This window comes from Eumetopias jubatus, unplaced genomic scaffold (assembly GCF_037043125.1).
Source record: "Eumetopias jubatus isolate StellerSeaLion01/CBP00866 unplaced genomic scaffold, mEumJub1_p1.0 scaffold_104, whole genome shotgun sequence".
NCBI classification, from domain to species: Eukaryota; Metazoa; Chordata; class Mammalia; order Carnivora; family Otariidae; genus Eumetopias; species Eumetopias jubatus.
In genome coordinates, this window is record NW_028274910.1 from 572661 (window position 1) to 599573 (window position 26913).

General features: G+C 58.1%; 1 long non-coding RNA gene and 1 pseudogene across 2 annotated transcripts in view; one reads left to right on the forward strand and one right to left on the reverse strand.

Moving 5' to 3' along the window:
* Positions 1 to 26044, forward strand: part of LOC148161657 (uncharacterized) — a 28586-nt pseudogene extending 2542 nt beyond the window's left edge.
* Positions 1 to 26913, reverse strand: part of LOC148161655 (uncharacterized) — a 305996-nt gene that overhangs the window by 268767 nt on the left and 10316 nt on the right. The window lies entirely within an intron of this gene.

Here is a 26913-nt window from a genome sequence, read left to right on the forward strand (position 1 = left end):
GGCGGGGACGGGTCACTAACCGGGGAGTGGCCTGGTTGCTCTCGGCCGTGGGACCGGCCCAGTGGACCTGGACCTGGGCCCTCCGCGGCCGGCGCCCTCCCCCTCCTCTCTCCGCAGGTCTCGGAGGCGCTGGGCAGGGGTCCTGTAGCAGTCTACATAGCGGGCAGTCTTCCGGCCTGCGGGGCCTGGTCCTGAGACCCCGCCCCTCTCGGGCCGCCGGCCTTGCCCAAGTCGCCCCGCCCCGGGCGAGGCTGCCCAGCACCTGTCCCCGCCCCTCAGCAGGTGCCCGGCCTTCCTGCCGGCCTTGGAATCCATGTGCCAGTCTGCGGGTCCCGACGCCCCGGACGCGGCTGCGCTTCTGCCTCGACGTTCGCAGGTGCGTGGCTCAACACACCTGCCCGCAGGTGACCCAGGAAGGTGACCAAGACCGTCTGAAGAGCTACTAGGCTCTCCTCAGGGGACACAATGCCTCTCCTGTTTTTACTTTATTATCCTTTCTTGCCTACCTCCTGGCCTTCGTTCTGCTTTATTTATATTACGGTCACTTCCGTGCAGCTGAACCCTTGTGTCTCATCTGTGCATTTGGGGCCTGTTTTTAGCAAAGATTATTTCTTCCAGTGCAGCATCGCACAGCACGAGCCAGGTCACAGGCACCGCGGCGACCTCCGACTGCGCAGGAGTGACCCGCGGGGCAGCCAGGCCTACAGGGGTCCCGGACTCCCTACCCCGCACCCCTCGGGGAGCCACGGGAAGGAACTCGCCCTCGCTCGGCCTCCTTAGGCCTCCTTGGGCCTCCTTAGCACCCGGAGGGGTCAGCTGGCTGCCAGGGCAGGGACTGGGGGATGGGCCTGGGGATGCAGCTGTGACGCTGGGCGCCCGTATTGGTACCGTTTGCCCCTAGCCTGGGGCAGGAGGCATTTCCCAGGCTTCTCCTTTGTGAACCCTACTCCTTCGTGGGCCACTGGAAGCCCACCCACTGAAAGATCACCATCATGACCACTTCTTTTTGTAGGATCCTCGCCCCGGTACACAAAGGCCCCTTTGGGCATTCAGAGACGGGCGAGGCTGGGCGACACTCAGACACGAGGCAGCAGTCCGTACAAGCATGGGGGGGTCGGGAAGAGCTGTGTCTCATTTGTCTTCACATGTCACTTGTGTATTCAAAGACAGCCTTTTAAAAAGAAAGGGCCCCAGACTTCAGGGTGAGAGGGTGTAGGTGGGACCCACCCAGAAGGGCGGGAGCTCTGGGGAGGCAAGAACACAAACAGCATCTGGGTCACGAGTCCTTCCAAAGAAAGGGGTCACAGAGGCAAGGGCCACCGCAGCAGTGTGGACAGCAGCTGTCACTTGGAGCAGAGGGACATGCTCAACCGTGTGCTCTGGGAGGACCGCTCTGGGGGTAGGAAGTCGGAGGAGGCAGAAGCCCTGACTGGATCTCACAGTCAGGGTGAGGGAGCACGGTGCTGGGAAGTGAGCAAGAAGGAACAGTGGCAGAGCATCCCGCAGGACGGGGACCCGGAGACCGGGGTTGCAAGGATTTATCACGTCCGGACTACACGGCTGTGGCTATCTCCCTCACCTTGACTCTGTGGGCAGAGAGGATGGAAGGACCCTGGGGTCTCCGCTACCAAGGCCAGAGTGGGGGGGTGGGGGTACAGGCAGAGCAGCTTCAGTCCACCCGAGATTGCAGGCTGCCAGCCTCGCACTTCCCCATCCTCTCCAGGGGCCCTCGTCCCCTCAGCTGCCTTCATTGCCTCCTGAAAGACACAGTCATTAGGGAATTAATGATAGTGTTTTTGGGACAGCATGTTGGACCCTAACAACTTTCAATTATTTCCAGTTCCTGCCAGCCCTGGGAGGAAAAAAGCAGCTCATCTCGTGCCTCCGCCCTTGACACACAAGACAATCCACGTCTGCTGGTGTATTATCATATGTTAGCAGATCTCTGAGAGCCAAACTGCAGACCACAGCAGCTGGGCCGGGGCCTGGAGCAGGCCTTGGCTCCTCCCCCTAAGCAGGACCAGCCTGCCTCGAATTCCCCACACACTGTGCTCCCTGCACTTCCCCTTCATTAGCACCGTGTGTGCGCTGTTCACCACCCTCTCAGTCGCTGTCACTGCAGTCCTTCCCGTGAGGAGTGCACCCAGGGGCCCGCATTTATAAATAACTCCATGGTGTCTTGTTGGGGGATACAGAGAGAGAAGAGGCTTGTAATTATCATCTGCTTGGAATGACGTCAGACCAAGCCCTGGGAAGCCTCAGAGTGCCCGGCCTTCCTGATCGTCACTCACACCCCACCACCAAAGAGTCGAGGGTGGCCTCATTATCTCCGGCCAGAGCATGGCAGGTGGGGGCAAGGAGCCTTCCCGGCTCCATATCAGGTGGCTAACAGGGTCAGGAAAAGAGTTGCAGAGAAAGCAGTCCCAGTGGCCAACTGTGTCTGAGTCTTCCGGAGGAGCGCAGGCTCCAAGGCGTGACCGCACGTGGCACCCAGCACCCGTGGCTACAGAGGTCCCCTCACCTGCTACGGAGAGAGGTCTGGTGTGGCATGCGGGTGTCTGCAGGCCTGTGGGAAGACTTTGCCTCCAGTCTGGGCCTGCTTTCTGCAGGGAAAGCTCGCATTGTCATCTCAGCCACCCCTTGCGCTCAGCCTAAAACACAAGGACACTACCTGGGGACAAGTCGGCAGCCTAGGGAACCAGCGTTGCTGCTAAAACCGCCTTCACAAAATGCTGAGGCAGGACCAGACCGCCGGGGGCTGGTCCGCACAGCTGCCTCTGTCTTGTCATAAAGCACGGCCTTGGGGCCGGCAGGGCTGGGTCAGCTGAGCTCAAAGGAGATTCTATGATGGCCAGAGTGGTGGAGTGAAAATCGGAAAGTGAGTAAACCAGTCCCCGCACCAGCTGCCCTGGTCAGGGAAATATACCCAATGCTGCAGATGTAGGTTCCTCCCTTGTGATGTGGGAATCGAAAGCTGTGCACCTGACCTTTCTTACCTGGTTGCTATTTTATTAGGCGAGGCAATCAAGGCGGCTCCTCTCGTAACCCCCTGGCTGAAGGAGCAGCTCCTAACCCGTCACGAGCCACGTCCCTGGCCCGTGACTGGGACGGGGGTGGGAGGAGGTGAGGCTGCACCTGCACAGAGGAAAAGCACTAGCCAGCTGGGCTTCTGAGGTGCCCCTGCCTGGCTGGAAATGTGCTCCAGAAGGAGAGGTGAGCATGCATGGAGCCTCCAAGACAGATGTGCGGGAAGAGGAGAGAGAGAGAAGCATGCCCATTAACAGCGCTGCCGCCCACCAGGACTCACAGATGCTTTCTCCTGTGGGGCTGGCAAACTGACCCACACTCTACAGCTGCCCTGCGTCCTGAGCCTGTCCTGGAACCGCATGCTGCCCCGCTCTGCATTCCCGTTTAGCCGGGCACACCCCCGACAACAGCCAGCAGACTGCTCTGTGGGTGTGAGGGGCTGGGGGACAGCAAAAGCTGTCCTTATGGTGGACACGGAAAGTTACCCCCATGCTGGGAAGTTGGGCTCAAACCACGCATGGCAGCCGTGGCTCTGACCCCAAAGGATAAACATGCTGGGGGTGAGCAGAAGTCCTGCTGTCACCTGCCGGGACACTGGCTTCCCTGGTGGGGCTCCCTGCTTTTAGTCTGTTACAGGCATGGTTGTACTCCAGGGTCTGCTTGTGGATGGGGGCCTGGGTTTCGTCCAGAGTGTTGTTATCATTCCCAGGGAACTGGAATCACTGACCTATGTCCTCTCGGCCCTTCACATGAAAAAGCAAGTGAGTCACAGCTGCCCTTGACTGCATCTCCCAGTTCAGACAGCAGGCTCTGGAGCCGATGCGCCACTGCCAACAGGGAGAGAGAGCGGAGCTCGAGACAGAGAGGGGGACGGAGCCAGAGCCAGAGAGGGGGACGGAGCCCGAGACAGAGGGGGGGATGGGGCCCGAGATGGAGAGGGTGACAGAGCCCAAGCTGGAGAGGGGGACAGAGCTCGAGACAGAGAGGGGGGACGGAGCCTGAGACAGAGGGGGGTGATGGGGCCCGAGACAGAGGGGGGGACGGGGCCCAAGACAGAGAGGGGGGGAAAGAAACAGAAAAGGAGGAACAGAGAAAGGGAATGAGACTGAGAGGGAGAGACAAAGAGGGGGAGAGAAACAGAGAGACAGGCTGCTCCTTGTGTGGGCTCCTGGCCGGATCTCTGGGACCACCCCCGCACACACTGCCAGCAGAGCATGGCACACATAAACCTTTATACGTGCAAGGTCTCTAGTGTTTGCTGTAAGGCAGAGAGGTGTGGCTTCTTCCTTCTCTCTCACAGGAGTGCGAGCCCTTCTACCTCAGGAAGACTCCTCCCAGTGAAAGTGGCAGCAGAAATCCCACCTCTTCCCACGGCGCCTCCACGGAGGCTCTAGAGTGAGAACTGCTGTCTGTGTTTCAGTGACTCCCCACCTCCCCACCCTGCACACCTGTTTGGCCAGCAGGAAGAGGCTGGGAGGGCAAAGCAGAGCTTCTAAATCCCTGACCTGAGGGAGGATCCGCTAGGCTACGCGGCTGGATGCAGGGGTGCTTATGGATGCCTGGCTTTGCCAAGTGGATCGAATGCTCCTCAGTGGACTCCTGCAGTGGCTGTGTTTCAATTAGGGTCATGGGCAAGTTTTCTGTTGACATAAATAACCTCAAATTAACATCAGTGGAGATGGATTTAAACACACAGAATATTCGTGCAATAGCAAGAGTGTGAGGGGGCAGGCACGGCTTAGCTCTTCCCACGGGAGGGTCCTATCTCCTTAGAACCCCAATTTTCTTAGGGTTTCATCCATGGCATCCTTCAGCAACTGCACAGCCTTTCAGCTTTATTGGTTTAGTCCCTTGCTGGCAAAGACCTCTGATGAGAACTTTAAGGTGGAATTCCAGAATGTAAGTGTTGAGAAGCCATTAAAATGTAAATTATGGGGCTCTGAGGGCTGTCTGTAGCCCTCTCCCAATTGCCCCCTTCACCACTGCCTCTGTCGGGTCCTTCACACATGCTATCCCAGGCCAGTGGGGAGCTGAGGAGCTTGCAGACCCATGAACAAAGGCAAGGCAACAAAGCAAATCATCGAAAGCTCTCGGGTGCACTGCACCTGCCACTCCCCCCACCAAGATGGGGAGCCAGGGGTCTAACACTAGGCAGTGTGAGCAAAATCAGAGCAGTAGCACCTAGTAGGTGTGTTGCAGATGCAGCTTCCTTCCCCCCAACCAACCCAACATCCAAAGCAGCCTGAGGTCAGTCCCTCTGCGCCATGCTTGGTGACCCACTCATAGACAGATGGTCCAAATCACAAAACCGCAGTGGAGAAGAAGCACGTCCCCACAGCCGCCTGCCCTGGGCTGCTGGACAGGCTGACTCTCACAGCAGTCAAACCTCCCAAAATGCAAATTAAAGGTGCTTGGTTGCACTAATAATACGACAAACTCAGGAGCTAGGCAAATTGCCACCGTGTCTAATGCTAGTGGGCCCACGGCTCCATGCTGCGAATTTCCACAGAGGGGCACGGAGGTGGCAGTCTGGATGAAGCTGGGGAAGTTTGAAGTGTGTTTGCAGAGCACTTTATATACGGTAGCACACGGCTGAACAGGGCTGTGGGCCTGATGGCAGCTGAGACGCCAGGCTGAGAGAATGCACCGCTCCCCCCACGAACCAACCACACAGGCACACACACACTCTGAAGACAGTGGCCAAAACTAAAAACTGATGCCTGTCCCTGCCAACCCCTGTCCATGTGGGGAAAGGATCAGGGTGGGCAGAAGTCCTAGAAGGCTCTGCCTTATCAGGACGACACTGTTCGGGAGAAGAGGTCCCCCACCTCTCTCCCCTCCACCCAATGGAGGAGACGCTCTAAGACACTCACTCACTGGGGCCAGGCGGACAAGAGGGACACTGACACTTCAGAAACCGCCAGTGCCCACCAGTGTCCACCAGTGTCCCCCCTGCGTGGGACAGGGTAAGAGACCGCAGGAGAGTGGGGTACTCATCCCCGCCACGTGACACGGACCAGGGCTGGCTCCTCAGCTCCAGACCCCTGAAGGCAGGAGGCGAGCGGGAGCATGCTGACCAGCGGGACCACACTTCCAGGGTGCAGCACGCCTGGAGGAAAGGACGCCCCTCCGGTTCACTGGGCACCCTCCTGGCTGCCTGGGAAAGAGCGTGGATGGAAGGCTGGCAGGAGAAGAGCTGTGGGGCAGACCAGTGACCTCAAACCCCTTCCACCTCCGAAGAAAAGTTATTCGTCCTTACAGAAGTTGATAGATCCTTCAGCATGGGCTTCCCTGCCTTGTCTCCCAGCACCCCAGTGCTTAGGGAGTTCCCAATCTATTGACGTACTGTCCGCGGAAGATAAAGATGGCTGCAAATTCTTTGAAAATGTGACATCCATGCTCCTTCTCCTTGAAACTAGGTGGGTTCTTTGACCAACAGAATAGAACAGAGGGGATGCCGTGCTAGTTTCTGGGGCTAGGCCTCAAGTGGCTTCCAGTTTTTCTCTCTTGGAATACTTGCTCTCGGGAAGCCAGCCAACATGTAGGAAGTCCCACCATCCCGGACGGCCGTGTTGTGAGGAACCGCAAGCTAGCCCCATGTCGGGGCCGAACACAGAGAAAGAGGCATCTGCAGCCCCAGTTCTCACAGCCTTCCGGCCCAGGGAAGAGGGCTCAGATGGTGCCAGCCTTAGCCACCGTATGACTGCAACCACATGAAGGCCACGCGGGGCCTGCCACCCCCCAAAGGGTGAAAGAAAATTATAAATCATGGTTTGAAGCAGCTACGTTTTTAAGCAGTGTATTGTGCTGTATGAGACCATCAAACAGGATTCCACACAACATTGTTTTCTACCAAGAGACCTATTTCAAAGTAAAGAAGGTATGAACGTCGGCACATGACCCTGGCTTCACAGCTGTTACCCTCACCCCATCACCCAGAAGCAGCGACCTAGTAAGGAGGGTGGGAAGGCGTGTTAATGGCTGAGCTAAGGTGCCCACCCTGGGCCAGAATCCCGCAGGATTCAGTCACTGTCCCCCAGGACGCACGGTTTGTGCTGAAGCGATGGTCCGTGAGTGGCCCTGGGTCCCCAGCACCTTGAATACAAGCTCCAGGAGCCGCAGAACAGAGCATGCTCGCCCTGTCGCCGCTGTTCCCGTGAGCCCCAGCACGATCGGTGCTTCCTCTCACTGCAGATACCGGCTCTGCGGGGTGGGGTATCCCGGTCCCTGCTTGGGGGGACGTTTCTGCCTACGTCTCCACCACACTGGAAGCCACGGTTACATTCGGCTACGTCAGGCTTCCCATGCCTGCGGTCGAGCACTCGGGGAGCCGACTTACTGTACTGCTAGGTAGTCAACCCCAACTCCATGAAGGGCGAGGCATGCTGATACTCACTAGGGACGGGACAGAAATGTCTGGAACTGGCAGGTTCACTGGGACACTTCCACATCCATGCCAAGTGGTAAACTCTAAGTGGACAACTGCAGCACCCATGGCCCATCAGAGGCAAGGCAACCGCGGGACAAACACATCAGACCAGCCAAGCTTCGAGCTGGGAGAGACCAGCCCGAAAGGGGGGTGGAGGAAGGAGTATGATTTCAGCCGTGGGGCCGGTAGCAGGGACCACTGCTTGGCTGGACAACCTGTGTTCTAACCTTTCAGTAGACGGCAGCTAGATAACATCATGAAGGATCATGCTGCACTGCCCTCTCAGGAAGTAAGTCAGGGCATCTGGCCCCGGGCCAAACGTGCATGGCATGCCCTGGGATGGACTCATTGTGGGTCTCGTCAGGTCGCCCGGCGGGAGCAGCTCTGCCAATGCGAGCGCCGGAGCCCGAGAGCTTCACAGAGCGTCGGAGCCTGATGACGACAGCTTGCGGCGAAGGGAGGGCACAAAAGGCGGCGGCGTTAAGAGGCTCTGTCCCGCGTCCGGCCCGATGGCGTCCCCGCGGCGCGCGGAGGGGGTGTGTCCCGGCGGCCCCGCCCCCGGGCTCTGGGCGCTGGGGGCTGGGCGCGTGCGCGTGCGCGAGGGCGCGCGCCGGAGGCCGGCCCGGGGCTGTGCCCCAGGTGCGCGTGTCCGGGGACGGCGGCGGCCGCGGCCCCCGGAGTCCTGCCTTTCCCGGTCGCCGGGGGCTTCCCGGTCCCTTAACTCGCCGCCTTGTCGGGCTTCCCCTGCGCGCAGGTGTGTGCGGCGTTGTCCCGCACCTACGGAATACGATTCCCGTAAGTGGCCTCCAAAGAGTGGGCCAACAGTGGAGCCAAGAGAGTGCTCAACTTCGCGCTCCTGTTGTTAAAGTTTGTTACTGATTCATAGCTTGGAAGTGTGGTCTGAACTCTTTCCCTGCTTTAAAATTGAGGTTTTTTTCTGATCAAAAATAAAGCCAGCTGTCCGCGATGTAATTGACCCAGGACCGACAGAGTTAGCTGTGCCTGCTCCCCTCAGTCATAATTGTTGACCGAAAAAACTTGACTTCCAATGCCTGCTGTTGGCCGGAAGCCTTACCGGTAAAGTAAACGGTGATGAACGCGTTTTGTATGTTGTGTGTATAACATACTGTGTTCTTACGATAAAAAGCTAAAGAAAAGAAAATGTTAGAGAGGAGCTCATGAGTTAGAGAAAATGCATTTACAGCACTGTTATGTATATTTATTGGGAAAAACCCCCGTAGAAACCCATATTATTCGGGGGCGCCTGGGTGGCTCAGTTGGTTAAGGGACTGCCTTGGGCTCAGGTCATGATCCCGGAGTCCCGGGATCGAGTCCCGCATCGAGTCCCGCATCGAGTCCCGCATCGAGTCCCGCATCGAGCCCCGCATCGAGCCCCACATCGAGCCCCACATCAGGCTCCCTGCTCGGCAGGGGATCGACCTCTCTCTCTGACCCTCCCCCCTCTCATGCTCTCTCTCATTCTCTCTCTCCCTCTCTCTCAAAAAAAAAAAGTTATTCAAGGGTCATGTGTCTTGGCAAATAGATTTTCTGGTCCAAGATGGAAATGCTACCGGAGTAGTGGTGTTCTTGGAGACCTCCTTCTAACCCACCCCAGTAGGTGGTCATTTCCTTAATGCTCCTTGAGAGTCGGTTTGGAGGCACCTTTATCATGGGGTCACTTCTCAAGAGGAGACTCACTCTAAAGAGTCCCAGCGGCCCCACTGGTTCCAAGGTGCAGCCCCCTGCAGAACACCTGTCTCTCCTAGCATCCCACAGTCCGTCTTCTTGGAAGTTGCCCAAACTGCTTCCTGGCCCCCTTCAGACAACCAAGGACGGTCAGAAGTACCTGCAGACAAACTGAAGTCTCTTCTACTCCAAAATCCCACCTTAATAGGATGCTTCCCAGTCCAAGACTTTTCCCCTTCTACCTGATAAAACTCAATTTCCTTTCTAAAACCCTTGAAAGTGACATCAGAAGGGCTCCCTTGCTGCAAGTTGATGGGTAAACAGCCTTTATTAATTTTGTCTTGAGGTCGTTTTGTTTGTGATAGTTTGAGGTATTTATTTCAATGACTTTTATTTTTTACTTTGAAGATTTTAATTGGTCCTTTTTCCTATCCATCTATTCTTATTTCATTTCTGTCTTTTGTTTCTTACTTTCAATTATCTAAGGAGAAGAAAATGTTTTGACTGTTGACTTGTTAACTTTCTTAGCATTGGGTTTCTTCACATGTCCTGGAATTTAGGTTTGCGGGCAGCGGGCAGGAGATAGCGGCTCTTCCCCCTTCCCCTCCTGCTCCTCACCCTTCCCTAGTCAGTGGCCTTGCCATCGCTTCCACCTTCAGCCCAGAACGGGGTCCCACGTGGCATGTCAAGGCTTTCAATAACAGGGAGAGCATGTCAGATGCAGGGTCTGCAGGCAGTGGTATTCATTCTTGGTCTTCAGTTTGGGTCTCTGTCTTTGTACTCCTAAGCCCCCACTGTGTTCAAAAGCCCTAGGCAGCTGTCAGCAACAGGGTTTTGTTGGTTGTTTGGTTTAGTTTCCTACACCACGTAGGACAGCCTCACCCAAGCCTGTGGGGTGAGCCCCTTGCCCACTCCGGTGGCCAACTTCCAGCCCCAGAAACCAGCCGACAGGAGCCACTCTCACCTCTGTTTCTGGTCCAAGAACTTTGGTGTTTTCGAGCCCTGCTGTGTCTTTTTGTTTTCTGTTTCCATAATTTATAAATCCATTATGACTATGTGTTTGAAGCAATGTGTTCAACATAAACTTCTAAATTCTAGTCTCATCTTGACTATTTTCATGTATTACCTTCTCCATTTGAAAACTTATTTTTAAAAAAGTTAATATTCTTGAGTAGTTGCTCCAACTTTCTGGTTCCAGTTTGCTATTTCACTGCTTTTTATGTGGCTTGAATACAGGCCACTTTGTGGACACCCCTCTCAAATGACGCCGTGGCCTCCTATGTGCAAAATGAACTTGTGCTCATTCTTTTCCTTACTCCGACTCACTGCGGCAGCTGACATTCACCTCTTTCAACAGCTGACATTTGTTACACCAAGTGCTCGACCACACTCCACAGAGGACACTGTTAACACAACAGCTCAACCACACTGAAGACTTAACATTGTAACACCAGGTCCTTACATGTTTCCCTTCTGTGATAACTTTGAGACAAATCCTCTGGCTCTCCTCGATTAACTCACTCTCTCCTGGATAGTTCTCTTTCACAACCTACCCACTTTAAATAAGAACCCCTCCAGTCTTTTTTCTACATGCTGACCTCTCCTGGCTCCATTTCTGCATTGCTAATTTAGGTCAGTTTAGCCAAGATTCTTCATTCCCATTTTGTGCCCAGGTGAGGGATGGGTGTGGTGGGGATGCAAATATAACTAAGACATGGCGTCTGCCCTGCAGGAGGCTCTTCCTGGGCAGGGAGGCCAATCTGCAAACTGCTGGCTGCAACTTGGGCCACAGTGGAAGGAATACGTGCATGCTGTAAGCCTAAAGTTCCGTTAGGGTCTTTGCAGGAGCTGGATGGCCTGCTGCAGCATTCAGTTGAAGAGTTTACTGGAGGAACTGTTTACAGATGTGTGGGTGGGAATAAAAAACCAAGGCAGTTGGAGGGACTTCTGGGGACAGGTAGATGGGAAACCGTTCTCACCTCCAGGCTCAAAGAGACCGGAAGAGGAAGAGTAGTACTGGAGCCAAGGGGAGCCCAGGAGCCAGATGCCCCCCCAACCCCTACCCAGAGATGCTGAGGCTATAAAGCCAGGGTCACAGCACACTGCTCACAGGTAAAGTCTACCTGTCATCTGTTTGGTAAAGATAGTTTGTTTAGACATAACCATGCTATTTTATCAACATATCATCTATGGCCGCTTTCAAGCTATAATGGTGGAGTTGAGGAGGCCCTACAAAGCCTATGTGGCCCTTTACAGGGAAAGCTTGCAACCCCTGTTACAGAGGCCCAGGGCCTTGCTAATATCTGGGAACGGCAGGGGGGCATGCCCTGACAGCGCAGGGATGGACTGTTTCTATGGGGACAGCACTTCCCTTGAGCAGTCCCTGAAGGAATAATGAGAGAAGGCATAATAACACGTTAATGGAGGGGACTGGAGTGACAGAGAATACTTGCATAATCTTGAGGAAGGCATGGAACGAGTTTTCAAAAAAAGAACAGATGGAGGAAAGAGCAAACCAATAAGATGGTAGAGTTACACCTGAATGTCACTTCATGTACATTAAATGTAAGCCGACTAAGTACACCAATAAAAAGTCAAATTGTCAGATTGGACTACAAACCAAATCCAGATATATGCCTGAGGTCTAAGAGGCCTCATATGGAGAAGCAGAAAGTGAAAGGATAGAAGACCATGTGATCACTGGCCATAATGACGCGTCGTGAGTGTCCCTCACCTCCGCAGAGGAGGACCCCGAGGCACACCATGGGTACGCGGCTGACCTGGGTCACAGCCAGAACTCGAACCCAGGCTCCAAAGGCCATGTTTAGCCTCTGAACCAGAGTTGCCAGCTGAGCGAGAATAAAGAGAATACTGACCGCCCGAGCTTGGACATAAGGCGAAAGGAGGCTGGCATGTCATTTCTTCTCACGTAAGGGTACAGGCCACCCGAAGACTGGGAAAATGGACTTTGTTCATGCTATTTGGTAGAGGTCCCCAACTTAGTGAAATTAGACATTTGCGTGAAGGTTTTTGCCGGTAGAGAAGCAAATAATTTCGGTCCGGGAAGAAAATAGAACATCAAAGGATATAGTTTATTGTCCTTTAGGATATAAACCACTTTTGTGTCTAACTAAGTGACCTGATCCTAACAGCTATGAATTCTAGGTCCTGAAAAACTCTCCCCGGCTGTCTTAAGGTCCTACTCACCCACAGTCAGCTAGCGGGCGATACAGAGCTAGAGCATCTCTAACATGAGACCTTGCAGGAGGCATGGGGCAGAGTCAGCCCTGGCGGCAGCTAAGATCTAGAACCATCTGATGCACTAGAACGTACCCCCGCGTTGACTCGAGCCAGCCATGGAAGCAGCTCGAGAGCCTGAGCCAGTGCCCCCACAGACTAGAGCCCCTCTGCTCCGACCCGTGGACCCCGTCCACAGGCAAAACCCGCTCCGGCATGAGGTCCGGAGCAAAGCCAACTGCACACCAGTTCTCTCATCCGATCCAGCATCATTGCCAGAGTGAGAGCCAGCCCGAGATCGAGAGCCACTTCTCAAGGCAGCTCAGTGCTGCTATGGGAGGCTGTGCGGGGTTTCCTGTGAAAGGCACAGGGACAGGCGGTGGGGATCAGCACAGGGTGATCACCCTGGCAGGGTGGTGATCTTCTCTCCTCCTGCTGCTTCGGCACCATCTGCAGATGGAGGACTGGCCACTGCAGCGGGGCTGGTCACCACTGCAGGGTTGACGGGGCTCAGAAGCAGCTACAGACCCAAAGCCCGCTCCAGAGCTCGAGGCATTTCCATCTTCTGCTGCGGTGCCTTTGTCGGGAGCTCGGGAGCTGGAGCCAAGTGCGCCCCAGTGTGGGTAAGCCCCCTGCCCCTGCAGCCAGCTCGTGCCCCCGCTGCACAAACACAGGGGTGCTTACCACCTGGCGAGCTAGAGCAGACGCTCAGACGTGCGCCACGCGAGCATTACCTCCACCCACAAAGCCAGAGCCACCGCACACAGCAGCCCCCGCACCGACTGCGGACGACGGCCCCCCCCGGCGGCAGCTCCGGGGCTAGAGGCCCCTCTACCTGCTCGCCTGGACCAGCTCCAGTGCAGCAGTCCTCTCTGCTGCCGGTTCCTCCACCAAATTTGGCAACAATGCCAGCCTGAGAGTTCACTGAGCCCTGGAGTCCATTCCAGAATCAGCTTGAGCCCCACCACCGGGGACGGAGCCAGCTCCAGCTGCAGCTCCAGCTCAGGTCCCGGGCTGGTTCCACGGCAGGAGCCGGGGGCATCCCTGGCATCGGCCGTAGCTCCGGCCCATGGCTCGAGCCACTCTGCCGAGGTCCACCTGTCACCGAACCTTTTTATTTTTTTCAAGAGAAACTTTTTTTTAGCATTTTATTTGTTAGAGAGAGGGAGAGAGCGCAGAAGCAGGGGGTGCAGCAGAGGGAGAGAGAGAAAGAGATCCCCCCGCTGAGCAGGGAGCCCGCACCAGGACTCGATCCCACGACCCTGAGGTCCTGACCTGAGCCGAAGGCAGACGCTTTAACCGACTGAGCCACCCAGGAGTCCCCCCCCTTCACCCTTTTCTGTTACAGGTTTTATGATTTTTACATTTAACAGTTAATATTTAGATTCAGTAAAAGTTAACCTTCCATCACTTTCAGCTGTACCATTCAAGGCTACTTCCTTAGGCTCCTGCATGAGCTCAGGCTTGGGTCAGATTGACCTGGGTTCAAAGCCACAGCGGAGCCATGTCACAGCCCCGTGACAGGCAAGCTCCTATGCGAACTCTTGGAATCATGCGCGCGGCCATGGCGTGGGGAGGGGTAACTTGCCGGGCTGAATGCCAGGGGTCCCCGTGATGCACAAAGTACTGCCACGGGAACCCACATTCCAGAAACAGTCCCCCGCCCAGCTCATTTCGTTGGAGATCCTCGAACCAAAAACATGTTTGCATGTTGCATCCCAAAGACCGGAGGCTACAGGCTGAGGAAAGCAAACTGTGCAAACACTCCCTCGCTGGGGATGTCGTGTCAGGGCTCCCCGACGTCTCTGTCCATTTGGCTGGAAAGACCGAAAGGAGACACCAGGAAGCCCAGGGCCAGCCACCCAGCCCCACAGGGTCTAATCGATGTATGCAGCCCCAGGTCCCCTCCCCGTGTGTGCGTGTGTGTGTGTGAACAGGGGTCATGTGGGGCGGGCCAAGCCGTTCAAGAGCAGGCTGATGAGGGGTCAGATACCCAGTGGACAGGTCATGTTCAAGGTCAAGGCTGGGTGGGTGGGATGGGGTGTGGGGGGCTGCGCGCTTCTGCCTCAGGGTTTATCCCGCTGGCCCTGCGGGGATGGGTCAGTGTCCTGCGTACAGGGCTGTGCACGCACAGGTGTGTGTGTCACATCTGGGAGCAACAGGGGGACGGGGCAGGGGGACAGGGAGGTTGGCGGGGCGGGGCTGTGATGCCTCTGGGCCGGCTACCCGTCCCTGTCTTTGCAGGCCACAGATGAAATGGGGACGAGGCTGGCGGACACCTCCTCCTACTCCATGAGCTGGGGCGTGACCCCACAGGGGTCCCCAGGAGCAGGGGCTGGGGATTGTGGGGGAAGGCCTCCGAAACCACCCAGACCACTGTCCCTGGTGGTCATTGACTGGATTGTGCTCCAGGAGCCGGAGCCCATGGAGGTCAAGCCCGAGGCTGGGAAGCTTGGAGCTGGGTGCCTGTGGGTGTGTGGGGACGGGTCGGGGCTGGCCCCACAGGGAGGAGCCCCAGAGGCTGGTGAGGGGCCAGGAGAAAAGACTGGGCTCAGAGGGCCCAGCGGGTGGATGGCAGGCGGGGAGATGCCCCAGAGAGGGCTCCTCCCTGGCTGCGGCTTCTCTGGGAGGCCCTGGGCTGGGCTCTGTCTTGCAAAGGCCCATGGAGAGGAGCCATGGGTTGAGCTTTTCTTCTCCTCTCTCAGCTGCTCCACCATCTCAGGAGCTAGAGCCAGGCTCCACCTCTGTCCCTAACTCGTGTGAGGAGCCAGGTGCAGGGGCAGAATCCAAGCCAGCTTCCATGGGGCTCTGGAAACACAGGAACTGTCACTCAGCTCGGAGGCATCACAGCCCTGCCCGATGTCCTCACTGTCCCCCTGCCCAGCCCCCCTGCTGCTCCCAGATCAGACACACACCTGTGCGTGCACAGCCCAGGGTCTCCCAGAGATGCCCCAGGAAGGAAGGAGACCTCCCTGGGACGTCTCCCGGACTGCAGTCCACCCACTGGACGCTCGGAGCCCAGTCTTTCCTCCAAGCCCCACACCAGCCTCCGGGGCTCCTCTCTGTGGGACCAGCCCTGACCCTTCCCCCCACACACTCAGGCACCCAGCCCCGGTGTTCTCACCCTCGGGCTCGGCCACTGTGGGTTCTGTGTGCTCCAGCTGGGTCAGCAGAAGGTGGGCATGGCGCTCCAGGTCGGAACAGGGCATGTTGAGCTGCACATGGGCCACCAGCTGCTTGAGGCAGGGAACGTCTTTGGCTGACAGAAGTCCTCCGAGTCTAGTCCAGCCATGTGCCCAGAACGGAGGAGATGGCCCTGGAGGTAGGTGGGCAAGAAACAAAGTCAGTGGCCGGGACTGCCCTTCCCCACACCCCCTGGGGCAGCCTTGGGGATGCTCCATCCACAGGTCAGGCCCCCCCAGCCCACCCACACTGGCCATCCAGGCAGGGGCAGGTGTGGCCAGCAGGTGCGGGGGGCCAGCAGTCTGCATGAGAGGGAGCCCTCCATCACGGGTGTGAGCACCCCTGCCTTCCTCAGGGGAGCGTGCCCCACGCCTCTATCTGTCTGTGGTCCCTCCTGTTGAACTGGAAACCCAAGGAGGGGGTGGTGTGGGTGCAGTGTCTGCTCTGTCCCAGCGCTGGGGAATCACAGAGGAACTGCAGAAGTCTGTGAGGGAAGACGGAACCCAGCGGGTCCTGGGTTGGGGCTTGCTGCGCGGAGCCCACTGGCTCTAGCTCTGCAGGGGGAGCGAGCGCCTGCTCCGTGTCCGGGGAACACCCGCAGCTGACTGTGGAGCTGGGCCAGCTCGGATTTTGCATTGGCTCTAGCTCTGGAGTTGGTGATGGAGCCGTAGTTCCAGCGGGCTTACTCACACTGGGGCGCACTTGGCTCCAGCTCCCGGGCTCCCAAGCTCCCAGCAGTGGCACCGCAACAGAAGATCAAATGCCTCGAGCTGCGGAGCGGGCTTTGGGCCTGTAGCTGCTCCTGCATCCACGTCGACGGTATAGTGGTGACCAACCCCGCTGCAGTGGCCAGTCCGCCATCTGGAGATGGTGCCCAAGCAGTGAGGACGCACGGTCCCTGCTCGCGTGGGGCTGGCCGGAGTAGAGGTCAAACGAGGACTTCACGACCCAGGGGAGTGTCTCTGATCAGGTGGGATCAGGTGCCGGGAGCAGCGGTTCAGGCCCTTGCCCCTGTCGGGCACCTCAGGACCGACCTGTATGGGGCACGAGGTGAAGGGCATGCAGGATCCTTGGGCTGAATCCCCCCGTAGCCATTACCCCCATGTAGCCGGTCCCGTCACCGCCCCGAGTTTTGTCATCCATGAAATGGGCAGGGGAGGAAAGCCGTTCGTGGGTTCAAGAGCCTTATCCAAGTGCAGAACCGGATCTAGATCATCACTGGAGGGGGATTCAGCTCTAGCACCTGCCCCAGAGCTCGAGGCAGGTCCAACAGCGATGCGAGCTGCAGCTCCCGAGACTGGGGCAGCTGCAGCTTCCCCTCTCGCGCCAGCTCTGGGATCAGAGCCCGGTGTGCAGCCTGAGCAGCTCCGACACCAGCTACGGAACTGGCCAGCCAAGGGCCAGCACCTTCATCATCACACCCTCGCCATCGTGCACGAGGTCAGGAGAGGGGCTGGGGACCGAGAGGGTCCCTCCTGGGCAGGTCACCCCGTGTGCTTTGGTCACTCCATTCAGAGCTTACCCTCCCCACCCCTCCCACAGGTCACAGCCCCGGGCGTCCCCACCCCTGCTTCCCAAACAAGGCTCAAGGTGGACAAGCAGACCATGGATGTTGGAATTCGAGACTTGTACCTTAAACACTGTATACGTGTTGACCCACAAACTCCCCTTTATGGATTCTGTTGCAAATAGGGGATTATGGACACGGGTCTTCCCTTCAACAAGCTGGGATTGAGCTGCCCACAGTAGGTGATGGGTGCACCTGCAGGCTGGGATGGGTGCTGCGCACTGTCCTCCCAGACAGGGGTGCCGTCACCCTTTCCTCCAGGGGACCTCCGCTTCCTCACGTTCTCCCCAGGGCTGCTGGTCCCCAGACCAGACACCTGCCCGTCTGAGGGTGACCAGCGCTGCCTCCATAGAGTTTTTTGTTTTTGCCAGAGTCCTTACCTGCTAGCTCCGCTTCTTTGACTCCCCCCGTGCCTGTCCGCACTTGGACTTGCATGCGTGTGGTCTCTCCCTGTGGAACCCAGTGACTTGGAGCATGGTTTGGACCAGAGTCCGCTGAAACCTTTCTCTGGCCTTGGGTTGTGAGCAATGCATTGCCTTTTGGGGTGTGTCTTCCAGCTTTCTGCATTTCCCTGGTTTCTGTGTGGGCCACAGGAGGAACCAGCCCTGTCCTGTCTGGGGTCAGGCTGAGGTGTCCCAGCAGGAACAGGGGTCTCGGCCCCAAGATTGTGCCCATAATTCCTAAAGTGGCCTCTCTGATTACGTCTGATCTGTAACCCCCAGGCATTTCAATATCGAATAAGGGAAATTCTGTGTCCAATAAACACAGAAGGAAACGAGTTCCCTTTGAAAATAGGGGGGCAGACACAAAGGCCCCTATTGCGTGATTCCACGTACAGGAAACACCCAGGAAAGGAACAGAGAGAGAAAGCAGCTTAGGGGTCGCCAGGGGCTGGGCTCGGGGAGAAATGGGCAGGGAGGCCTTCTGGTTCAGGGTGTCCTTTGCGGAAGCAGATATTGTGCAGCAATGTTCTGGGGTGCGGTGGCACAGCATTGGGAATATAATTAATGCTGCAGACTTGTCCAACAGAAAACAATTAATTTTATTTAAAATAAATAACAAACAGCGTAGAGGATAAGGAAAGATAATAGAACAGTTAATATGTACCAGAGAGAAAGAACACAGGGGGAGGGGATGAAACAATCTGGCGGGGCATCAGGGTCGGGTGATGGAAATAAGGGGAATTGTACAAGGGGCTCTCCCCACGAGGATGTGGGCTCTGGCTGTGGTTCTGGGAGCCCTGCAGGAACAGGAGGAGGGGCAGGGCCAGATGGAAGAGCAGAGCCAGATGCAAGAGCAGGGACAGGGTCCGGATGCACGGTAGGAGCTGGGTCATGGGCAAGTACAGGAGCACAGGCAGGGCCAAGGGAAGGGCCCGCGGTGCTGGAAAGCAGGGGAAAGGGCATCGGCTCTTGCAGGGGCAGGGGCAGGAACAGGGACCCAGGCAGGGGAATGGGCATTGGCTCTTGCAGGGGCAGGGGCAGGAATGGGGACCCAGGCAGGGGAAATGGCATCGGCTCTGGCAGGGGCAGGGACAGGGACACAGGTAGAGGAACGGACAGGTGCAGGGGCAGGAGGTGGGTCATGGGCAGGAATGGGTGCACCTGCAGGGGCAGGGAAACGGGTAGGGAAAGGGGAAGGAGCTGGGTCAGAGGCAAGCACCGGAGCAGAGGGAGGGGCAGGGGAATGGACAGTTGCAGGGGCAGAAGCCGGGACAGGGGCAAGAACAGGAATACAGGCAGGGGCAGGGGAAGGGGTAGGATCCAGGGCAGGAGCTGGGTCAGGGGCAAGAACAGTTGCACACGTCGGGGAAGGGGCAGGTGCAGGGGCAGAAGCCGGGACAGGGGCAAGAACAGGAATAGAGCCAGGGGCAGGGGAAGGGGCAGGATCCAGCGCAGGAGCTGGGTCAGGGGCAAGAACAGGTGCACAGGCAGGTGCTGGGGAAGTGGCAGCTGCAGGGGCACGAGTAGGGGCAAGGGAAGGGCCATCGGCTCTAGCAGGGGCACGGGCAGGGGCAGGGACATGAGTGGGGGCAAGATTTGGGTCAGAGGCGAAAACAGGGACACAGGCATGGGCAGGGGAAGGGGCAGGACTTGGGTCAGGGGCCAGAACAGGAGCACAAGCAGGGGAAGGGGAAGGGGCAGGTGCAAGGGGAGGGACGGGGTCTGCAGCAGTGGCACATACAGGAACCCAGGTAGTATCTGGGTCAGGGGCAGGGACAGGGGCACTGGCAGGGGTAGGGACGGGTCAGGATCCAGGGCAGGAGCGGGGTCTGGGCAAGGAGCAGGGCCACAGTTCGGGGCAGGCACAGGGGCCCTGGCTCCGGCAGGAACAGTGGCAAGAACAGGGGCAGGCTCTCTGGGCACAGGTTCTCGAGCAGGCCCTTCCTGGTCGGCGTCAGGCTCTCCGTGGGCAGGTGCCGGGTCAACTGCCGGCTCCTGGGCTCCTGCTGAAGTCTCTGCAGGCACCACCCCTCCCTGTAGAGCTGCTGAGGGAGTTGGAGCCGGCTCTAGCTCCTTAGGTCGTGGAACATCTGTGAGAGGAGAAAAGCTCACCCCCGTGCCTGCTCTCCGTGGGTATTTGCAAGACAGAGCCCAGCCCAGAGCCTCCCAGAGAAGCCGCAGCCAGGAAGGTGCCCTCCCCGGGACGTCTCCCCGACTGCAGTCCACCCGCTGGGTGCTCTGCACACAGTCTTTGCTCCTGGCCCCACACCAGCCTCTCGGGGCTCCTCCCTGTGGGGCCTGCCACGACCCGTCCCCACACACCCACAGGCACCCCACCCCAGGCTTCTCAGCCTCGAGCTCGGTCTCCGTGGGCTCCATTCCTGGAGCACAATCCAGTCAATGACCACCAGGGACAGTGGTCTGGGTGGTGTCGGAGGCCTTCCCCCGCAATCCCCAGCACCTGCTCCTGGGGACCCCTGTGGTGTCACGCCCCAGGTCCCAGAAATATCATGGCTGTCCGCCAGCCTCCTCCCGATTTCATCCGTGGTCTGCAAAGACAGGGATGGGTAGCCGGCCCAGAGGCATCACAGCCCTGCCCAGCCAGCCTCCCTGTCCCCCTGCCCTGTCCCCCTCCTGCTCCCAGATCAGACACATCTCTGCGTGCCCAGCCCTGCACGCGGTACAGTGACCCCCGCTCCAGGGCAATTGGGATAAACCCAGGGCAGAAGCTCGCATCCGCGCACACCCCGTCCCACCCAGCCACCCTTGACCTTGAACAAGACCTGCCCACTGGGTATCTGACCCCTCATCAGCCTGCTCTTGAATGGGGTTGGCCCACCCTACATGACCCCTCTTCACACACACACACACACACACACACACACACACACACACACACACACACACACGGGTGGGGACCTGGGGCTGCACAGGTGGATTAGACCCTGTGGGGCTGGGTGGCCGGCTCTGGGACTCCTGGTGTCACCTTGTGGTCTTTCCGACCAAACGGCCAGAGGCGGTGGGGAGCCCTGAAAGGACATCTTGAGACAGCATTTGCTGGGCGCGCTTTCTTCCGTCGGCAACCTCCGGATCTGGGAACGCAGCACGCGAACATCTTAGTTTCACTATCTGCAATGTAATGAGCTGGGCCGGGGGCTGTCTCTGGAATGTGGGTTCCTGGTTACCTGGGTTCCAAATTCTGATGGGCTCTGTTGTCAGGGAAGTGAGGTCACCATGGCCGGGGTCCCCTCACCCAACTTCCTCCTCAGACAAGAGCCCCAGCCGCGAGGGCCCCTCCCCCAGCTGTTCCATGCTGACCCCCCCCATGCCCCATCTATACAGTGACACCCTCACACCCCACCCCACCCACAGCCCACGCAAGGCCTGGGTGCAGCCCTTGTGTGAGGACACAGAGCTGGGTTCAGCCTGGGCTCCTGCGCGTGCCCAGGGCTGTGACCCTCGACAGACCCTGTGCAGGCCCTTCTGCACTTGGGGTTTGGCCCCTTGACATGCTTCACTTAGCCGCTGAGGCAGAAATGCAGTCCTGTGCTGAGCCCTTCCTCCCAGCCTGCTGTGGCCTCGCCTGCTGTGGCCTCGGCGTGGCCGTGAGACGAGCGGGACGTGGCCGCCCTCGGTGGGAGGGGGACAATGGCAGCAGAGCCGGCACGAACCAGTCACGGACAGTCACCCCCCAAGGCGGGCGCAAGCTACGGAGACCCCCGCCGCCCAGCAGGGCCGGCCTGCACCACCTGACTCCACGCTGCCCAGACGGGAAAGCTAAGTACATTCGTGTCGGTTCATAGCACAGAGATCCTGTGGGTGGTCCTTACGTGGTAGTAGCTGACTGATGCCATTCTACTGTGTTCTCCTCGGGTGGCCCTAACCGCACCAGCGAATTGCATCGCCAACTACATACTGGTGACTCCACGTGTCCGGCTCCCACATCTCTCTGTCCTCTGAACTCCAGCCCCCCACGTGGCATCTCCGTTTGGGGGTCCTGGGCTCCAAGCTCAGCCCCCGAGCCTGCCCGGGGCTCCCTGTCCTCGGACTGAACCTCCCTCCACGGCCTGTGCTCTCCCCCCCTCACCCTTCCCTCCGCTTCCACCACTCTGGGGTTTTTCACAAGTGGTCTCCTCTTCCGTGGAAGCCCACCCAACTTCCCTAACTACCTCTGTGCCTCAGCTCTCTTCCGAATGTCCCTTCCTCCGAGAAGCCCTCCCTGACCCCTCCTGCTCCACCCGGCATGAGTCAGACCTGCCGTTGTTTTGCACTCTCTCCAGACACTTTTCCCCGAGTCTGCGGTCCTGTGAAGGGCGGCTGCGCTGGTGCGAGCCTGTCCTGGCATCAGATCTCTGAAACTGAATTTGCCAGTTTGCCTCTCTCCGGCAGCTAGCACATGCCTGGCCTGTCACGGGTGCTTGGAAATGTTGGGCGAATAAGTGGAAGACTTCCTGAGGAAGTGTAGGACGTCAGGGCCCACGGGGACTGGTGGCAGACGCGCTGTGGGACGCATACAGAAGGACGACATTGGTCCAAGAGCCGTGGTCTACTTCCCAGCAGAGAAGTGTGGCAGACTCTTTCCCCCACGGAATCTGGAGGGCGTGGGCAGAATGGGTCCGGTCGGGCATCCTCCTGCCTGGCCAACACCTGCCCTCCTATCGCCTTCCTATCCCCATCTCTCCAAGATCATAAAGGCGCAGCCACCTCCCTGCAAACTCACATCACGTTGTGTGATTTTTCAGGATGCTTTATCCCCAGCCAAGGTGCTAACACCCCCGGGAATACATTCACTGAAATTTCCCCCCCTCCCCTTCCCTCTCTTCCCCTCCCTTTCTCAAACTTAGGGAAATTTAAGGTAGGCAAGGAAGGGCGGGCTGATTGAAAACTCAGCGGATGCACGATTGCCAGATTCTTTTCCTCTCCCTGTTTCAGAGATCTCGATTTGGAGCCCACAGATTATTCTCTGTCCCTTTCTCTCTCTGTGCCTTGCATTTCCTGCTTTCTATCCCTTGCCCACCAAAGAATGTGTGAGGGGGGCTTGTTCCCTCCCGGGGGAGGGCCCCCTGGCTTTGCTGGGAAATCCCTGCTCCCACTCTGAGGTCTGGCAGGGACCAGGTTTGCTTAGAGCTGGAAGGGATTTGCAGAGGTTTGAGTCTGGGTTTCTTGCAAGTGTGAAGTCCTTCTGGAAGGAGGGTGCACCTGGTGGGCCCCTGAAGGCATGGGGTGGGGGATGGTGAGGTTCCAGGTGGGGGTGGTGAGCACCAGGGCCCTTGGTGCGCTCACCCTCCTCCCAGCTCGCACATCGCCATGCTGGTCTCTTGTGTTCCCGGAGGAACGATGTCCTTGCCCTCACCCCTTGCCTGGCCCCCATCTTCTGGGAAGGGACCTGCAACACTGACGTCCTGAACGAGCAGTTCTAGCTGCAGAACGTCACCATGGGACTGTCGGTGTGTTGAGCACAGAGTGGGGGGACCCCGTCCTGGGGATTAATGCGAAAGTGCATGCATTCAGCAGTCTTACTGGGCTCTCGTGGGCCCGGTGAGGGGACAGCACCTGGCTCCCTCTCAGGAGGCTGCCCGTCACAGTGGGTGACAGCCCCCGCCTGCTGCCACTCCCCTCGGACAGACACAGCCCTGACCCCAGGCCGCTATCCTGCTGAGTCAAGGGGCAGAGCACCGCAACAATGGGGCTTCCGGGGAGCCCACCACCAGAGAAGTGGAAGGGGGTCACGTGTGCCCTGTGCATTGGTAGCGAGGAGATGCTTGTCGGGCTGGCCCCTCCTGTGTGTCTCTTAGAGGATGAGGCTCAGGAGGGCACAGCCTCAGACAGCACTCGGGTCAGACAGCACTCGGTGCCAGAGCCCAGGCCCCTGAGAGGGAGCTGAGCAGTGAGGCCCTGGGACCCCAGCGGACCCAGGAGCGCGCTGGGCATGGCTGCCGGCAAGTGGCCTGGCCCCTGGGAGCCTCTGGAAGCCGGGGCTGGCGACAGCATCGGCAGTCAGAGCTTCCTTCCTCCACAGAGCTCGCCGAGGCCCGCAGGATGGCCTGAGGCATGTGCAACCCTTTTCCCAGGCCATCGCAAGGGAGGCCTTCAGCCCCATGTGCGGGGGGCACTAGGAAGGGCCCAGGTCGCCTCAGAGTCGTCCTCCAGGTCCTGGAGAGCAGGGACTGAAATCACCAACCAGACCCTCACGGCCCAGGGTCCGCGGCCAGCGCCTGTGGCCCTGTCCCAACGCTGCCCGCACAGGCGGGCCTCATGCGTCCCCCTCTGGGCCGGGAGCGCAGCCCTGGGGCGAGGGCAGGTGCCGGGCTTGCATGAGGGAGCCCTTGCCGGCAGCGTCCTTGAGGGAAGGGGCCGTGAAACCACACTCACAACGACTGGGCCTGGCCTTTCCCCTGCTGACCTGATCCGGGCCTGTGGGTTGTGTGCCTGTCCCCTGTTTCAAGGCAGTGGCCGCCTTCCCCGTGTGAGCCCTTGACTAAGCTGCCAGGTGTGGGGCAGGCCCAGGGAAGTAGCCTCAGTGCCTGCTCCAAAAAACCAGACTCAGAGGGCTCACCACACTTGCCTGACGTTGGGGGAGCTGCTGTCCCCACGTTGCGGAGCAGGTAGACCCCTCACAGGGGGACCAGCCATGTGAGGGCTTTGGACTGAGGGAGGGGCATATGTCGACCTGGATCCAGAAGCTTACCCCCTTGGATTCAAGGCTGGGGTCTAAGCAACCCCCCTCAACTCCCAGGGTCCTCTTTCCCCTTCCCTGTCCCCGGGCTGCACCTGATTCCCGGTCTGGGGGAGTTCAGGGTGACCCCTCCTAGGAATACCAGTGGTAGATTGAGGACCTTGTCAGCAAGAGGCCCCGTAGCCTTCACGGGGGGACCCTCCAGGGAGTGCAGCGAGCTGTGGGGACCAGCGACAGCCCACCCAAAGCGAGAGGGGCAGGTGGCTGGCCCTGCTTCTTCTAGCCGGTCTGTTGGGCAAAGGAACGAGGGCTGTGCCCAAAGGAGCTCCAGTCCTGGCAGGTGGGGAGGGGACCCGCAGGGGGGCGGCCAGGGGAGGGCACCTGCAGGGTTTGCCCGGGAGCTCAGCACGGGGCAGTGTCCCTGGCTCCAGCATGCTGACTGTGTGGCTGCATGGGTTTCCAGCCTCCCTAGCCTCGGGCTCCCGTTTGTAAGATGGGGTGCTGAGGGCCCCCATCTCTGGGAGCAGAAGGGAGGGAGGGCCCGCCGGCCGACTCTCTCAGGACAGGCCAGGAGGGTGGCTGTGGCTTAACGCAGCCCGGGGCGTGTCCCAGTGACGAAGGTGAACACGTGCACGGCCCCGAGCTCTGGGGTCCTGCCACCAGCCTCTGGCAGTGACTCTCCTCCCACCCTATCCCCCGTCCCTGTAGCTACGTGGTCTTTCTGGAGCCGTTCCTGCAGCCGGCGGAGAAGCAGTTCACAGCGGGGCACAGGGTCACCTACTGTGTCTTCACCGACTGGCCGGCTGCTGGGCCCGAGTGCTGCTTCCGTAGGACCAGAGAGTGCTGGTTCCAGGTCCCCGGGGCTCCCTGCTGGCAGGATGTGCCCATGCACCGCATGGAGATCAGCAACTTCTCGCATTCGCTCTTCCTTCGCAAGGTGGACTACCTGGTGTCCGTTTAGTGGACATGAAGTTGAGCGACCACGTGGGCGTGGAGAGCCTGTCCCTCCTCTTAGGCACCCTGCACCCCGGTTTCTCCAGGGTGACCTTCTAGGACTTCAGCTACGAGCGCGGACAAGGTCCCAGGGGCACACCCCAGGGACCCGGGTGACTTTTACTACGCAGGAGGCTTTTCTGGGGGTTTGGTGCCGGAGGTTCCCCGACTGACCTCAGCCTGTCACCAGGCGATGGTGGTCGACTGGGCCAATGGGATCGAGGCCCTGTGGCATGACGAGAGCCACCTGAACAGGTATCTTCTCTACCATAAGCCCACCAAGGTCTGTCCCCAGAGTACCTGTGGGACCTGCAGCTGCTGGGCTGGCCCGGGGTCATGAAGAAGCTGAGGTTTGTGGCCGTGCGCAAGAGTCACCGGGACATCCGCAACTCGTATGGGGCTGACCCCGACTCTGTCAGGTGGTGCCACGCCGAGCGGAGCTATCAGAGCAGATTCCGACCTCTGTCCCCTCAAGGGAGTCTCTGGAGCCCGGCACTGCCCACATGGCCATGTTCAGAGCCCCTAGCGCCCCCGCTCTCAGGAGGTCTGCTTGGGGGCCCAAGTTCCTCTCTTTGTGGTCGGTGTGTTTGGATCACTTCTGGGTCATTTGTAGCTGTGAAGGGGTCCAACGTGTATGTCGGATGTTTTCGGTGTCAATGCTGCAAATAACTGGAACTGCACCACAGAAACCCACATTTCAATTTATATTTGAACACCTGCAGAGATGGAGACTCCCCTTCCTTGTACTTTTCTCATATTTATATTTCAGGGCTCCCTTCTGCTGTCTGTCCGTGTTGGCCCCATCCATCAACTTCGCTGACATCCTACTACTGATCGATGCAGCTCAGCACCAGAACGGCTCTGGTGGACGGCTGACTGCATGCGCGGTCATTTACCAGTGCTCACGCTATGACAGTTATCGGCCGACTACACCTCCTCTCCACTTCAGCAGCTCATTTCATCAATAACTTATCTCATGGCCTTTTCCCTTTTATCCAGAAGACAGCAAAACAGAAATATTAAATAAAACGTTTTCACAATATTTTAAACTACTTATTTATTAGTATTGATGGCGTAACTTTCAGTGTCCTGGGTGAAAGGGGTTTTAACTTTAAAGGAAGATACAGAAATCGTAAGGTGACTGGTAGAGGGAAAGAGGTGAACAGCCTTACAAAAAAGCCCATGACTGCTCACAGGCTGTAGTCACCCAGTAAAGAGAGGGCCTAAAACTTCCACTGTGGTGGCTTCTAAGTTGCTTAGATTCAGAAGACAGAAGCAGAAGATGCTGGCTGAGTTTTCTGATATCTAATAGAACCTGTTAAAAATCACTTATCCAGGGGGGCCCGGGTGGCTCAGTAAGTGAAGCGTCCAACTCTCGATTTCAGCCTTGGTCACGATCTCAGGGTCATGACACTGAGTCCACGCTTGGCGTCTGCTTAGGATTCTCTCTCCCTCTGCGTCCCGCCCACCTTTTCTCTTCCTCTCTCTCCCTCCAAAACAAAACAATCACTTGTCCAAAAAGCAGCTGAAATGATATGGTTATTTAACCGTGACATTGTTCAAGTAATTTCAAATGGTTAAAATAAACTATTAGATATTTATAATTAAAACAACAAAAATAAAACTGGATAGTGATGGGGAGGTTGTACATACTGACAAATGTTTGAAAGAG